Genomic DNA, 15641 nt, shown 5'->3' on the forward strand with positions numbered 1-15641 from the left:
TGATTTTCTTCCTATTTCCATCCCACCTTTCATGGAATCTCATAAACAGCCAAATTTATGAATAACCTTCAAGATGTTTTTGCAGAGACTTTGCATTTGTTTGGAGCTTCACAACTAATAAAATCATGAATAGATTTCATAATATTTGCTTAACATTAAGCTATGTTTAAAAATAATAATAATAAAAGAACTACCTCTCCACCTACGCAGTAGGAAAAGACAGTAATTTCATTAGGAAAATTCTTACACTTCTCGGAAAACCAACAGTGGACAAATGGTTGAACTTATGTTTAATGAGCAGTATAAACTGTGTACATTGAAAATAAATTAGAGTTCAGTAACTAATGTGAGTTGTAAAATCTTGTTTTACTCAATGATAGCAATTACCATTAAAATTTTTGATTATTCACATTTAAAATACTGGCAATTTGACGGGCCTTTAAAACATCTATTTTCGTTGCTAGTTTAATTATCTTTTCAGCTAATATAGTAATTTGTTTCACAAATTAAAATAAGAAGAGTTTACAGAGGAAAAAGCACAGTAGCATATTAGTGAATTTTCTTGGGTTGATCCTCAGCCAACAAATTTCTGTTCATCGCTCAAGCTGTCAACCAATCTCAGATATGGGATCCCAGTTTCACATATTGTATTTCTGAGGAGTCAGCCATGAACTTCAGATCCAGATGTTAGTTTGGTTTCTGTAGAGTCACGCTACACAGTACTCCATTCAGGCTGCAAAATGTTTCTAGAAATGATTTAAGTCACGCAGAGAAAATGAAGATAAGAATCCACGATGACACCTCATTCAGAACAGCAGCTATGCCCTTCCAGCTCCTGGGTCATTTTATTGGCTCTTCATTTCAGAAAGAATCAATATCATACTTTTTCCTGTTTCCCATCCTTTCATCACACAACCTTTTTGTCTTCTCTTATGTTTTGATCCTCATTTCCCTGATGATCTCATTTACCTTGTCCGCTCAGAGGCACAAACATACCTTATATCAAGTTCTTATATATTTTCAGAAGAACCCTTTTTCTTTCCTCAAATTAATCTGGTAGCAAGTGCAAGGGATTATCAGCTACATGTCGTCAATTTGATATGTGATAGTACATAAAAAGGGTCTGTATGAATTCACAGAAAACTGAAAGCAAGTAAAACACTATCTACATAATAGCTCCATGAGTGGAAATAAAGGCCTTATTTTACCATAATGCTTCTTTAACCCTGCTTTCCTCTACAATTTTAATTTCATTTGTGTTCTTCAATATATCTTGCATTCCTATACGTCTCTCACTGTCAAGAAGGCCTTCTTTGCAAAGAGAAGTGCATGCCTGAAATGTTCTTTTCTCTCCACTGGGGATCCACCAAAGTACATTCATTACCTTAAATTAAAAGGAAACACTCTAAAATAATGTATTCAGGAATGTGTCTGCAGCAGTTCAGGGTGGCAGATCATTTTGAACCTGAATGTACAATATTTCTATACGTGAAAGATGCAATAGTCCAGTGGAGCAAGCACACTACCAAAAGCATGAAAGCCATCATGTCAGCTACACAGACAACTCATGTCAGTGTCAAGAAGAGCACACCATGGGCCAGGGCTGACCAGCTCTCTACTCTGCCTCCCATTGCAGAGGGCACACCAGGGGGCATGCCAGAGCATGCTAAAAGCAGAAAAGGAGAGAAGAGAAGTTCAGACCATTTGTAAAATGGGTGGGATTGATCAATATCCATCTACTAGCCATAAGTATTGTATGATTTCCTGAAATAAACATTACTTTCTTTTATGAAGAAAATATAGATCTAGATGAATGTAAAATAACAATTAAAAGCTAACAGCTGAAAGTGCATGACAGGGTCAAAAACACAGTGAGCAGCACCAAAAATTTGTTTTATTTCCTACAGTTTGTAATTTTGGCCTCAGCACTTCATTCATCCTATGTGAGCATTTCAGCTAAGATGGACTCCGCAGTGAGCCATGCAGCCAGGCTCACAGCACCTGGCTGCATGGGCGGGCACACACCATCACAACAGAAGCCCAGAACAAAAACAGGCTTCCCCCCCCAAAGAAAAGTCCAATGTGCTACAGTCCAGCACATTAATAGAATAAGCAAACATCTACAACAGCCCTCCATCTTCTGCTTTAAATGAAATAAAGGAAAGACCTTTACGAGGCTTTTAGGGAGACATAGAAGGGCAGAGCAGCTTCCCTCTCCCTCCTTTGACTGATGTCACAGCTCCTGTGGCCAAAACACGTTTGTTGCTAAGCAACTATGTATATATTACACCCTTCCACTTCCATTTGGGATTTAACATATGCATTTTCACTTTCATCTCTGATGCATAGTTACATTTGTTTGCAGTGGGTGCTGGAGTGAATAGAAGCTGTCCAGTGCAGGATATGCATAAGAACTGAAAGGCACACACAGTGATTTACCAATGTGCATCCTTGTTTTGCAGCACAGTTCAATGGGAAACTTACTGAGTGCCATTCACCAGTGGTTGGGCCCATTTGTTCATTCAGGAGTGATGCTGGTTGCTATTGGCTCAAGAAGTGTAGCACTCCTCAGATGTCACAATGTAACATAGTCTGCAGATAGCCTGACTGGTAATTATTGCAGATGGATTCTTTCTACGATGATAAAAGAGTTCCATTCTTTCATCTGGAGTTTTGCATTTTATGCATAAATCCACTTTTTCCTACACCTCTCCCACTTACTTGGCAGGCAATGAAAAAAAATCACCTTTTCCTTTTGAATTGCGTGCAGATGACCCAAATCAGTGGCATGCATCACTTGCATTTTTCTATGAATCAAATCTAAAAAGAAATGAAAAAAGGGTAAGGAGAAAAAGAAGGCAGGATGTGAGAGTTCATTTATATTATAAACACTCTGTAATAGAAAAAAAAACAGTTTTATAAACCACGTCTATTACCACGTAATGAAATTATAAGGGAATGCTATTAGTCATGTCTGTACATTTATTCACATTGTGAGTTAAATAATTAAATTAGAAGAGCTGACATGGAATTTACTAAACAAAAATCCATGCTATAACAAAAAAAAAAAAAAAGGATGTTACTAGCTTCCTTTTGGGTTTAGCATTGTCTCTATTAATAAGCATTAAAGAGCAAAATTCCTCCAGTGTTTTAGTCTAGATGATTTGGGTTTTGTTATGCTTTTCAGTTTAGCTTAATTTCCCACTGGAAACTTCCCTCTAAGTGCAGGCCTAGGATTATTATCACAAGGATAATAAATATCTTCTGCTCAGTTTACTGCTTTCTGCTACTTTCTCCTCCCTGGAACCCCAGACAGGAGATGAAGCACAGAGAGGGGGAAGGGCAGCCTCTAAACCAGCCACACTGGGTACAAAACTTTGAGGAAAAACTGACTTTTTTTTTCTTTCCCCTGAAGCTCAAGAAAAATGAGCTTATAAAAAGGAATATTGTATGAAAGCAACTTGCCCATTCTCAATGCATACATCGATTCAGGGCAGTTCAGATTCAGAGCTGAAAGAAAAACTTTGCTCTGGGTGTGCAGTGGCACAGCAAGTTAGGTTATGGTAACTCTCGTGGCCTCTTCCTCCACAGAAGAGGGATAATTCAGTCAGCAGTATTTGATATGCTGGCCCCTTTTGCTCTGGGAGTTTCGTGCACCTCAGTACCACATCAGGGCCATGGGAGGGTGTGTGCTGAGCCCCTGGAGGGAGCACCAGCCCCAAATCCCCGCACGGGGAACTCCTGCTGCACTGATGGACCGGAGAACAGCAGGCTTAGCTTTCAGCAAGAATCAGGCCCAGCAGTTAAAAAGATTTGCTTTATAGCAGCCATAATCAATTTAAAGCAAAATTTAAACCAATTGTCCCGCACCTTTACGTGACTTAGAGGATGGTTTATGATAATAGATTTCTGTATTTCTGCCACAATCTCTAAGATGATCAGTAAACCATTTATTAAGATATACCCTTGAACTCATTTTTTTATTCCTGAATCTTGTTTAAAATACAAGAAGCAAGTAACTGAAGTCTCATATGATTGTCGTTATTTTGTAGCCAGCTGAGCTGTGTCTTAGAAAGCAAATTAAGTTGGTATCCACAGTGACATAACCAGCTCACAAAAACAGCATCTTTGGTCGGCTGCTGAAGCAGCTACCCCAGGGTGATTCTAGAGACATCAAAAACTACCACCCATACTTAGTGAACATGTTCCCCCTTTTCTCCAAATTAGCACATCACCTCCTAATAAAATACATAGTAACATTTATAGAACTGATACTATATTGGTATTCCAAGGATTCAAGAAATGTCCTGCCACTGTGAGTCTGATCGAGGCAAGGAACCTCCCAGGAAGCTCATGAATTTTGTTGCCAAGTTCAAACAGCTCTAAAATACATAAGGAAATGAGATCCCATTGTATTTATACAAATTCCCATGTCAGACATAAATGAATACCTTTGTCTACTGTTCAACAAGAAAACAAACTTCCATGAATGCTTTCCAAACGTAAAAGTGGTTATATCATTACAGTGCTAAATCTGGCAAAAAGTACATGAAATATCTATACTGAAACTGGTTGGGGGGGGTGGGGGGAACATGACATTGCACTGTATTACTTTTTTTGTTTTATCTGTGATTAAAGATTATCTTTATTTTCATTTATATTTTTATATAAATATAAGAGTCACATACAATTAATAATAATATACTATTCTAACATTAGATGTAATTCAGCAAATATACAGAATAGAATATTTGTCTTTGTCATTGTTGTATTGTGGTTAACAAAAAAAATTATTCCCAACAATTCATCCTGCCTTCAGGAAAATATTCATGAAGCAAAACTGGCAATAGAAAAATAATTATTTGAAAAACATTATATGAGGTGAGTTGTTGCTTCCCTACTGGATGCCAGTTTAAATTGAGCTAATTTGTTTTACCAGTAGCTTAAGAAAACCCCAGCACAGCAGCATGACAATTATATCCAGGTGCAAGGACTTAATTCAACAAATTCTAGGTGGATCCTTCCAGTCAGCTCTGTGGGCCTCATCCTCAGCTGTGGCTGAGAACAGATGCCCTTGAAAAAACTCTGTAATCATGATCCATTCAATCCTTGAATAGTGAAGCTGAAATGTGTCCGAAAAAAAAAAATAGAATTTATATTTCTATATCCAGAATATAAATTGAAACATGACAAATAACATTTGAGGTAAGTAAATCCAAGTAAATGTTTAGATGTTTTTTAGTACAATTATTACATCATACATTTAAAACAATAGCTTGTCTGCAAGATGAGTTTCACCAGTTCTCTAAGGTATAGAAATGACACCTGAAAAATCATAATCCTAAATCTCATGGTCCTAATCTGAAGTCTATATTAATAAAAGGATCAAATTGCAGTTTGCTGTTTTAATTGTTCTATGTTTCAACATAAAAGTTAAAACATTATCTTGAAATGCAAGAATTTAGGGAATAATTACAGATAAACAAGCACTTTTTTTTTTTTTAGGTATAAATTGTAATAAAACTTTAGATTTGTACAAGTTTTTGATCTTTTGGAACCACACAAGTGTAGTAATTAAGCTCCAATTTTCCCCACAATCTACAGTAAGGTTCTAACAGTGTTTCTGACTCAGGCAAGCCTACATTGATTTCAAATGAAGATACTTCTATAATACTTTGTTTGCATATCATTACATCTGTTGAATCTAAGAAATAACTTATGTCTAGATGCAACCAAAAACATCACATGATTTGGTAATTTCTGAAATACAGATGTGTGGTTTTTTTAACTAATTTGTGCACAATGTACAGTTACAGGCAATTATTAGGCTATCAGGACCAACAATTAAAGTTCTTACATGAATTTATATCTACACATTTTGTATATGTATGCATGATTAAATGGTTACAGATTGTTTTTCATGACATTTGTTAGGAAATTAGCTTCAATTTGTTATTTATATATCATTGTGTTATTGTCATAACTTTTGTATTCCAATTTTTGAGTAATATTGCTAAAAGGTTTTTCCTCCTACAATTTTACATTCAGGAGTTTACAAAATACATTCCAAATATGCACCATTTTATGTTATTATGAACTTCAACTTTAACTAACACTAATTAGAGGTGTACCAGATGACTCTGATTAAACTAGCAGGTAGTACTTATTCAGATTTAATGTGATCAATCTGGATATTTTGAAAAACAGCCAAGCTGGGCTCAAATAAAAACCTGCCAAAAATCCAAAGTCTGAATTCAGACAGGCATGTAAGACTGGTTCCCATGAACCTTAAAAATAAAATTAAAATCAGTTGGAAGTCTTGGTTTCCTTCAAACAAGAGAACATCTCCCCTGTACCCTAAAGAAGTGTTTCTGCCCTTTCATGCTGCCCTTTCAAAGCCACCTCTCAGCACCCAAAACAAGATGAGGAAGATGAACCAATGAGGTAGTATTTGTATCAGCTCTTATGTCACTGGATACTGGTTCGTTGGTGAGGGTGGAGTAAAATAGGAAGAGGGCAGCTGCCATTTGAAACACGTTTTCCAAGACTATCATCCAGAAATCAAGAGACATGTTTTTCACTAGCTTTTAATTTAAAACACACTTTACAAAGACATATCTTATTCATCTGAACTTTTGAACATCTGATGTAAGGTGAGACTTAGGAATCAAATATAGTGGACTCAGTTTTCTGGTGGTGTAAGATGACATAACCACTTCAGATAATGGACTTGTGGCTGCTTATACCCACATTTGGATTTTATAGATTTACCCCACACACTACCATTTGTTCACTTGTGATGCATGTTTTCTATTTACGCTGGTGTTAACTTGAACAGAAAAATTAGAATCTAACCCAGTGTGAGATACTTTGTCTTAATAAGATCCCAAGTAGAGTTAAATCCATCAATATGGATAAGTAAGCAACATTCAGGTCTCGGGTCAAAATTCAAATGGCAATCTCTTTTTTTTCCCCACACACACACATACCTCCAGATGCCATGGTTTGAAAGAGAACATTAAAGACTTAAAGGGCTACTTTCACACTGTCCATTGCTGCATAGTGCAAAACTCCTCTAGGTGAGCTTATTTTCAAAAGTTAAACTTCCTTAAATCAAGACGTTCAGAGAACGGTAAGGACAAAATAGATGTTAACCCAAACTACCCTGCATATTAAGGTTTGCTAAAGTGAAAGTGTGCTTTGTAAGGTCAAAGGGTCAAATATTTAAGATGTTTAAGACATCTAACTCCTGTTAGGAACAACCAGATCACTGGGTTTCTGGAATACTTTCCCTAAACTACATTGTTTGGAAAAAAAAAAACAAAACATGTTCTTAATTTAGTTTTTTGAAAATTAATTACTGGATTTACTTTTAATCTTTTATTATTATTATTATTAAAGAAATTGTTCCCCTGAACAAAAGGTAGGGTCTTGCTTCATTAAATATGAAACTAAAAAGATTGTGCATATTTTATGCAAAACATTTTGGCCTACAGGAGACTCACCAGCATTAAACCTGTTGGTTCTGTATGCAAAAGCCACCCCAAAACTGTACAAGTCTTTTTTCATCTGCAGCATTGTTTTACAAAGTAAAATTGGCTAAAAAGGTTTGAATTTGAGCTTCTCAGAAACTCGTGCTTATAAGTTCTAATTCTGGTTTGAAAATTCACTTGCAAAATAAGAACATTTATCAATAAATTGTAACATACCTAAAGTAGATTTCCTCAAAAATAATCATAGAATATGTAGCCTTTTTCACATATCAGCCGGTTGAAAAAAATGTTATGGAAATAAAAAAAAAAGACTAACATTAATGTATGATTAGAAGAGAACTCACTATGTTTTTCTGATCAACTGCTAAAATAATTTTAGCATCATTTAACAGTACATTTTTTTCAGTGCCGTTTATTTTAAGGTTCCAACACTATCTAATGTCTGTTTTTGCTTATATTCCACAATGGATAATTACATCTCTAATTGTTATTGGTCATTGGTCATTAATTTCAGAGTATGTACCTCTGTGGGCAGCAATTACTGCACAGCCTTCAAAAATATATTAACAAAATTAGAACAAAAAATACATTAATTACTGTAAATGTTCTACTGGTTTCCTCTCTGGAAAAAGCAAGCACTGAGATTAAGATCACACTCTCACAGACAATGTCATGTAGCAAAATAAGAAAAATAATCTTACATTGCCAGGGATACAGACTTTTCCTGGCAGCTCAAAATTTCATTTTAAAAGCTTATAATAATATTCATGAATCAAAATTAAATATATATATTTAATTGAGTCAAATCTGTAATACTTTAAGGAAACCTCCTTTCATGCCAAAGTGCTGTAAAAGTGAGAATTTTTAAATACTTCTTGTATGCTTAGATTCAGTTTTGTATTTGCAAATTTGAATCATACATGTTTGTGCATCCACCACTACTGAACCCATCCATGTATATTTTGACCTATAATAAGTGAAAGCAGCTTGAAGGTTAGCCAACAATATGGGTATCTGTAGGACATTTTCTACAGGTAGAGGTCTTTGGTGAAAACTATATATCTACATATCCTACAGGGAAAGTCTGTTTGCCTGAATACAGTAAAAACACATTCCAGACAGAACTTCCCAGTGAACACTGGAATGTGATGAAAAAAATCATTTGCATTTGCTATATGAAGCTTTTCTATCACATGGCTTGTTGTTCAAAGTTTTGTTCAGAGTTGACTACTTTTAGAAGGGTCAGGGCAGGTTTTGGAGAAAGAAAAAAAAAATGAGGTGATTACAATTTCTGACTCATTCTTAAGTGGAAGATCTCCTAGACTACCAGTACAAGAAGATAGGGAATATATTTTCCCCTAAGATGCCATGATGCTTATACTTCCATTTCTTCAGGAACACTGTCTGAAATAGCATGTTAGAGAAACCCTGATTTAAATCTGAGCCTCTCCAAGACATACACATTTACAAGCCACATTCTAAAGATGTATTTTTTCTTCAAAAGCAAGAAGTGACCCAAACTGCAAGGCAGGCACTTCTGTGCCACCAGTGCCCTGCACATGCTTATTGTTTATAGCCTAGTGCACTGACTTGCATGCTCATAATCTACAAGGCAAAAAACTCTCTCTGCCTACTGAAAATGTGTGAATGTTCACAGTAAGAAAGAGTGCCAAGAGGGAAAACATTTTCAGAGATTTGAATATAAAACTCTCCAGCCTTCCCCAGGAAGATTTTATTTGAAATTGTTTTGGGGAGGTGGGAAGGAGCACAGAGACAAAAAAAGGCAGAGGGTGACTTTGAATCTACAACACTCAACTGAAAGTTACAGTCATTCCAGATTTACATCCATGGGACTACACAGAAACTGGATGTGTGAATGTCTGTGGAAAATGGGCAAAGAAAGCCTAATGATTGCTGACATGGATATACAGGATTTATCTGAAAAGAGATTTGCCAATGTAGTTTGTGAAGTACATACCCAGCTCTGTATGAGACACCACTGAATGTACTAAACTAAAAAAGAAAGTCCCACATGACAAAAAATACTACATGGATGTCTGACTAGCCATTGTGACTCCTTTAATGCCCTTAAATCCATAAATTGGTAACTGAGATAGATCAAAAATTTAACTTCATACTAAGGGTCCAAGTTCCCTTCAAACTGAGCAGATTAAGCACCATCCACTGGTGTCCTTTCTGAGAGCTCCACACCTGAGTGGATCATATTGACTGAACATCACAGGCTAGACAAATTCTTAGCTTTTGAAATAACTTCAGCTCAGTTTTTAAGCTCTGACATTGCAGTCAAAACTCAGCTAAAATGATTTACATGGAAATTAAACATGAAAATATCATTAAAATAAAACTCTGATAAGGTTAAGACCGAATGCATGCATGCTTTCTAAAGGCAGCCACAGATGTGAGCACTTTGGTCTGGGTGCCCAGTCAGTACAGAAACAGAACCATGTACACTGTGCTTATGCAGCATGCATGAGTTGCAAGTTTTCAATATTTTATAAAATATTCCCTTTCTTCAGCTTGACTGTTTACCATTTTCACAATTATTCATGCACTACCTGTTGATGTTTTATTTTAAATGTAAAGCTCTGTTATTTTTTGGTGACATTTCTTCAAATAACATTGCAAGAGAGATAATCAGTATTTTAATTTTTAGAGTACAGTATAGACAATAAAACCAGTCTACTTATTAGGAGTGATAGCACAGTATTGTTTGCAAAAAGTTTTTATTTTTCATGAAAAAAGAAAATATCTTCCTAACAAACATTTTCTTCCAAACAAATGTTCATCAACATGTGAATGAAACACTAAGTTCTGCTATAATCACACATGTCCAGCCACCTGGTTTATGATCAAGGCAACCAGTAGAATAACACTAATAATTCAGATATAGTTTTAATGGTCCAAAATCCTTTTCAAATATATAATTGGCCTCAAGATACTTGTTTCTTCTCAGAAAGATTACTCAAACAAAAAACAAGAGCTTTTAATACACATATACTGTCAGAAATTATCTTTTCATTAATATAATCTCAACAATACCTTTGCTTATATACTATGCATCTGGTGAAAATATGTCCTTTCTCCCATTACTCTTCATCAAAAAGTCCAGTTCTTTGTGTATCATTATCAAGGAAATAAATTGCTTCTTCCTTCCTTCTACCTCAAATCTTTGCCCATTTTCAATAGGTAAAGTGGAACACCCTGGAACACTTATGGATATTGTCAGCTGGTAAAATCTCTAATAATAATAAAATGCTAACTTTTTGCATGCATTCTTCAAAGGATTTCACAGGTGGTGTCATCCTTCCCACTTCCTCTAACAGAGGAACCAAGATGCGGATACGGTGAAGATAACATGCTTACAGGTCTATATCAATGTACAATAGCTGAGAATCTCAGGTACCCTTTAACTTTTCTAACTAAAAGCATAACTCACAATCATCAAACAACAGTGAGTGCTAAGACAAGCTCCACACATCTAAAACTTGAGCTAATTATCACAAAGGAAATGACTGAAGTCAGGGAAGCTTCTCCTGGAGAAAGAGAGCATCTTCCATGAGGTTCTTTTAATGAGTGCTGAAGATGAGGACCAGCCCTGATCTACCCTCAGTGTGAGGAAGATAGATGACAGCTCACTACAACTCTCCCAGAAATACTGACAGATGTTTTCTGACTCCACAAGTAGTGTCCAGCTCATTGGACAGACTTTCTAAAATCCCTGTCTTTTCTAGCAGTTGATGTTTTGCAGGTCCCTTGTGATTTCCATAGCTGAAATTAAGCACCAGACCTTTCAGCATTACTATCACAGTAACATTTAAGGACCCCACACAATAATAGGCGGTATTTTGATGCTGCACTTTTATACTCTTCTCTGAGCTGTGGAAGACTTGGAAAATACCTGAAAAATTATGCTAAATCTGCTTCCTTCCTGATCAAACTAAGAGGTATTGCATAATCTTTCCCCACTTCTCAGCATACATTTTCCCCTTTGAGTTCCTTCAATGGCTTCCCCTTCACCTTTTGTATCATATTTCAGTATTTCATCTTCACTTCAAGGCACTGCACTCTACCAGTCCTTCCTGTGTGTCAACCCTCCTTTCCTTATAGTAAATCTCCCTCTGGCTGTGCTCTTCTCATACTGCTCTTCCTAATGATTCTTCATAACCTCCTCTCATGATTTCTCTTAAATGCTGACACTTTTACACAGAAAATCTATTCCAGTTCTTAAGCACCAACTACTCCTTCTCACTGAATTATTTCTACTAAAAAAAAAAAAAAATCATTTTCAAAGCTTAGGGAAAAAAAAAAAGATTAAATGTAGAAAAATAGGGCTTTTTTGTGTGTGCATGTTTATGAGAACTGGGATTGATAGGCAGTTGAAAACAAATATAGAACTACTGAACTTATGAAATAAGCTGAAAATGAAAGAATGAATGAATGTCAGGATGATATTTCAGGAAAAGTAACCAATAACCGGGGGGAGGGGAGGCGGTGATCATGACTGCATTTCTAATATGGCAGTCCAAGATAAAGTAATGCAATTAAGATAAAGTAATGAGCAGTGAAAAATGTGTTTCCTCCATATATAAAATTGCTGGTTCTGAGCTAGTGATTTTCATATAGACATCACAACTAGGAATTATTATATTTCCATGAAAATATCAGCTGACTGCTTGATAATGGTTATAAAGGTCATTCTAATGTTGGAAATAATTAAGAATTGAACTGGAAAAAAAAATAACAAGCATACTGTACAAATCCATGGTTCTACGCTTTGTAGACCATGTTTCTAAATCCCACACCAAGAAGTGCCTTCAGACTAGGAAATACTCAGAGAAAGGCAGTGAAGATGAATGGATTCCATATAAGGAAAGTCTGAGTAGGCTAAGACAATTCATCCTGGAAAAGAGACCAATAAAGGGGGAAAAAAGCAATGGAGGTCTGCAAAACCATGAGTGACCAAGACAACAGTGCAGAGATTCATTGTTCATTGTCTGCTTCAATACAGGACATAAGGACCATCAAGGGAAGCTAGCTGATCCAAGTTTAAAACAAACAAGCTGTTCTTCAGTCATATGTAGCAGAATTTTACATTTTTTTGACAAGGGTTTGCAAATAAAACTTTACTGGCTTCAAGGACAGGCTCAATAAGAATTTGAAAAAAAAAAAAAAAAAGAGCTAGGGAGTGTTAGTAAATGGATCAAGTGTTAGTAGGATCAGAGTCAGAATAGCTAGAGACTAGAACACTCAGCAGAAAGATTTTAGACATTTGCATCATTCATGCTGTATTATCTTCCTTCAACATCTAATTCTTGCCACTGTTGGAAAAAGAATAAAGCTAGACAAGCCCTCTGTCTGAACTACTGGAGTGGCTCTTAGGAAATAATTTCTGAGAATTCTAACAAAAATACACAGGACTGTTCATGTTTCTGAGCAATGTTATCTCTTGAAAAAGTGTAATCACAAGAGGAGAGAGGGTGATGCTTCATTGGGCTGTGCCATGATCCAAGGGCAACTAAGATTTTAATAGCAGGAGGTGAACTCAGAATATGTCAGTTTAGAGGTAATCTCACGTGTACAAGACTGCTTATCTGGACCATTCCTGTATGTTAGATCCAATTTGGGTTTTACACAGTTTAAGGCTGACTGGCACTCTCTCAGTTTTATAATGGATTATGTCTGGGCTCATTCAAAAACACACTGAATCTAGGTGAACAATCCCTTGGCTCTGAGGGGAAGCTGAAGGGCTGTAAGCCTGTTTACGCCATGTCCTCAAACATACCCTGGAGACTGCAGCATAACGAGATGCTGTCAATCACATCTTTGAAAGTCTCAGCCAATAAACAAATATAGGTCTCTATCAACAGCCATGTCACTTCTCCATGTTCTGTTTGCCACTTAAATGAACAAGTACCATCTCCTTTCTTGTCACATACACCAGCAGGGCAACCTGTCAAGAATTAATAAAGAATAATCCAGTGATAAATTATAGGCAGAAAATCTGGAACAGATTTCATGAGATGAAGCTTTGGCCAGTATACAGCGCTCACAACACTTGGAACATTTTCTGTGTTATTCAAAATTAACACTTTGAGCATTCTGAATACATAGGGTATTTCGTATGCAATCACTGACCTTAATGAGAGCAAAGGTAAGAATTTCCAATCTTAGGGAGAAAAAAAAGAGATCAAGAAGCTTTCAACCATAACAATATCCTGAGTCAACACATGGACTCTGTAGAAGCAGGACTTCCTGCAAAAAATTGCTTATGAAAAGTTTCAAAATACCACCAACTGCAAACTTATATCCTTTCTTGAAACACTACCCATACTTAGAGAAGTCTTGAAGTGGGTGTTACTGTGGGTAGATAAACACATCCAAGAATAATCCACACTTCAGTAAGTTAGGGGAACAGATCTGCAATGCTAAAGGAAGTGCTACCTGGAAGCTGTTCCAATATGACACATTGCAGCAACCTCTGAATGTCTTGCAGAACACACAGGTGATACTTATGGATTTTTCCCAGGCTTGTGCAAAACATCTCAAAGACCCTTATTATTTATACATATTTTATTTATGGCAATATGAACTTATACAAAAAAATGCTAGAATGAGGTGATAAACAATAATGGAATTAACAATGAGGAATCCTTCCTCAGATACAACATGCTATTTAGACAGACATTGATGAATGAAGCCTGTGACATCCTCTCTCTGGAGCACAGTAAAGAGATGATTCACATTTCAACAACAGGAAAGTCATTGCCAGAAGAGGGATGAGTAGATGTAAATAATGGCAGAAATATGCAGACCGTTTCTAAAGTACAGTAAGGTCAGAATATGTAGCAAGTAAACATACTTTGATATTTAAAACAAGGTGATGCTTGGCATTGGTATCTTACATTTATGCAGAACTTCTTATTCTAACCAAATCCCATTTCTTCAGGTAAATTATGCTGAAACCTGGAAAATCCTAAGGCAGATAAAAGCAACCCACCAAGCTTGAATGAGGGAAACACATTGATGCTCAAATCAATGTAGTCAAAACTAGTTCTTAGAGAAGGTGCTACAACACCATCGCTGTCCCTGTAAAACAAGCTGCACAGATTTCTGACAAGAATATTCTGATTCAGAGATAGAGAAAGAGGAGGGAAACCAACCCCAAGGGTAAGCCAGACACTGATAAATCCTGTTAAAACAATTCAAGTATCCAAGTAAAGCAAGCAATCCCTCTACCATCTGCAAATCACATTCAATTGAAAAGCATGATAAAAGAATGTACATTGCAGATCTGAAAGCCAAGTATCCTTTAGAGATTGTGATGCTCACCCTCGTATATATAAGGAGATTTCCTCTAGCAACCCCCATGCTGTTTTTTCCCCACTTCCGCCCACTCCCATCCACCACTCTTCAATGGCTGTTGGCTGAAACATGTCTTCCATCCACTGATCTCCCTTCAGCCCAGCTACATAGCTTTCCTGGCTTTACAACTGAACATCAGACAAGAGGTTCCATTAAAAGTTGGAAAAATAAAATAGAACAAACAGAAATAGTATCCTCTTTTCTCAAAGAAATGTAAAAGACCTTCATTTACTCACTTGACACCAGGAAGAAAAAATATATATATATTAACTATTTATTCCTTTCAAGTAGTCGTTCCCACCTAGGTCTTCTCAGAGTTTCAATAACCTACCCCCTCCCCATCCCCCAAATTACCTCCTCCTCCCTGAAACACAACAGGATTTAGAGCTACCCTGTGGTACCCCTCTTTATAGACTGACAGGTGAATCAATTAAATTCCCACAGCTGGCTACCCTGAAAATCCCTGCACTCGGTTCAGGCAGCTGTGGCCCTTCCTCTAGCAAAAGGAAGATTAACTCCTTCCCTGCCATCCCCTGGTCTTAGTTTATGTAACCCATTTCATACACCATAACCACCAAGCAGGCACTCAAAGCCCTTAAAGCCTGAATAAAATGAAACCTGAAAAAAATATTCCAACAGCTATGTTGCATCTGATTTTTTTTTTTTTTTTTTTTTTTAATGCAGAGACCTAGTCTATTAATTTCCATTAAGAAACTAAATTTGATAAATAGATAACATTATAAAAAGAAAATGTAATTAGCATGT

At 36.3% G+C, this 15641-nt stretch overlaps 1 long non-coding RNA gene across 1 annotated transcript; it reads right to left on the reverse strand.

Annotated features, from left to right (window-relative positions):
* Positions 1-347: 347 nt before the first annotated feature.
* LOC311441284 lies at positions 348-15340 on the reverse strand. Its single transcript, XR_014695871.1, has 2 exons — positions 15231-15340; positions 348-2820 (listed from the first exon to the last, which is right to left on the reverse strand). It is a non-coding gene; the product is annotated as an uncharacterized lncRNA (long non-coding RNA).
* Positions 15341-15641: the final 301 nt, after the last annotated feature.

This window comes from Aythya ferina (assembly GCF_964211825.1).
Source record: "Aythya ferina genome assembly, chromosome: 9".
Taxonomy (NCBI): Eukaryota; Metazoa; Chordata; class Aves; order Anseriformes; family Anatidae; genus Aythya; species Aythya ferina.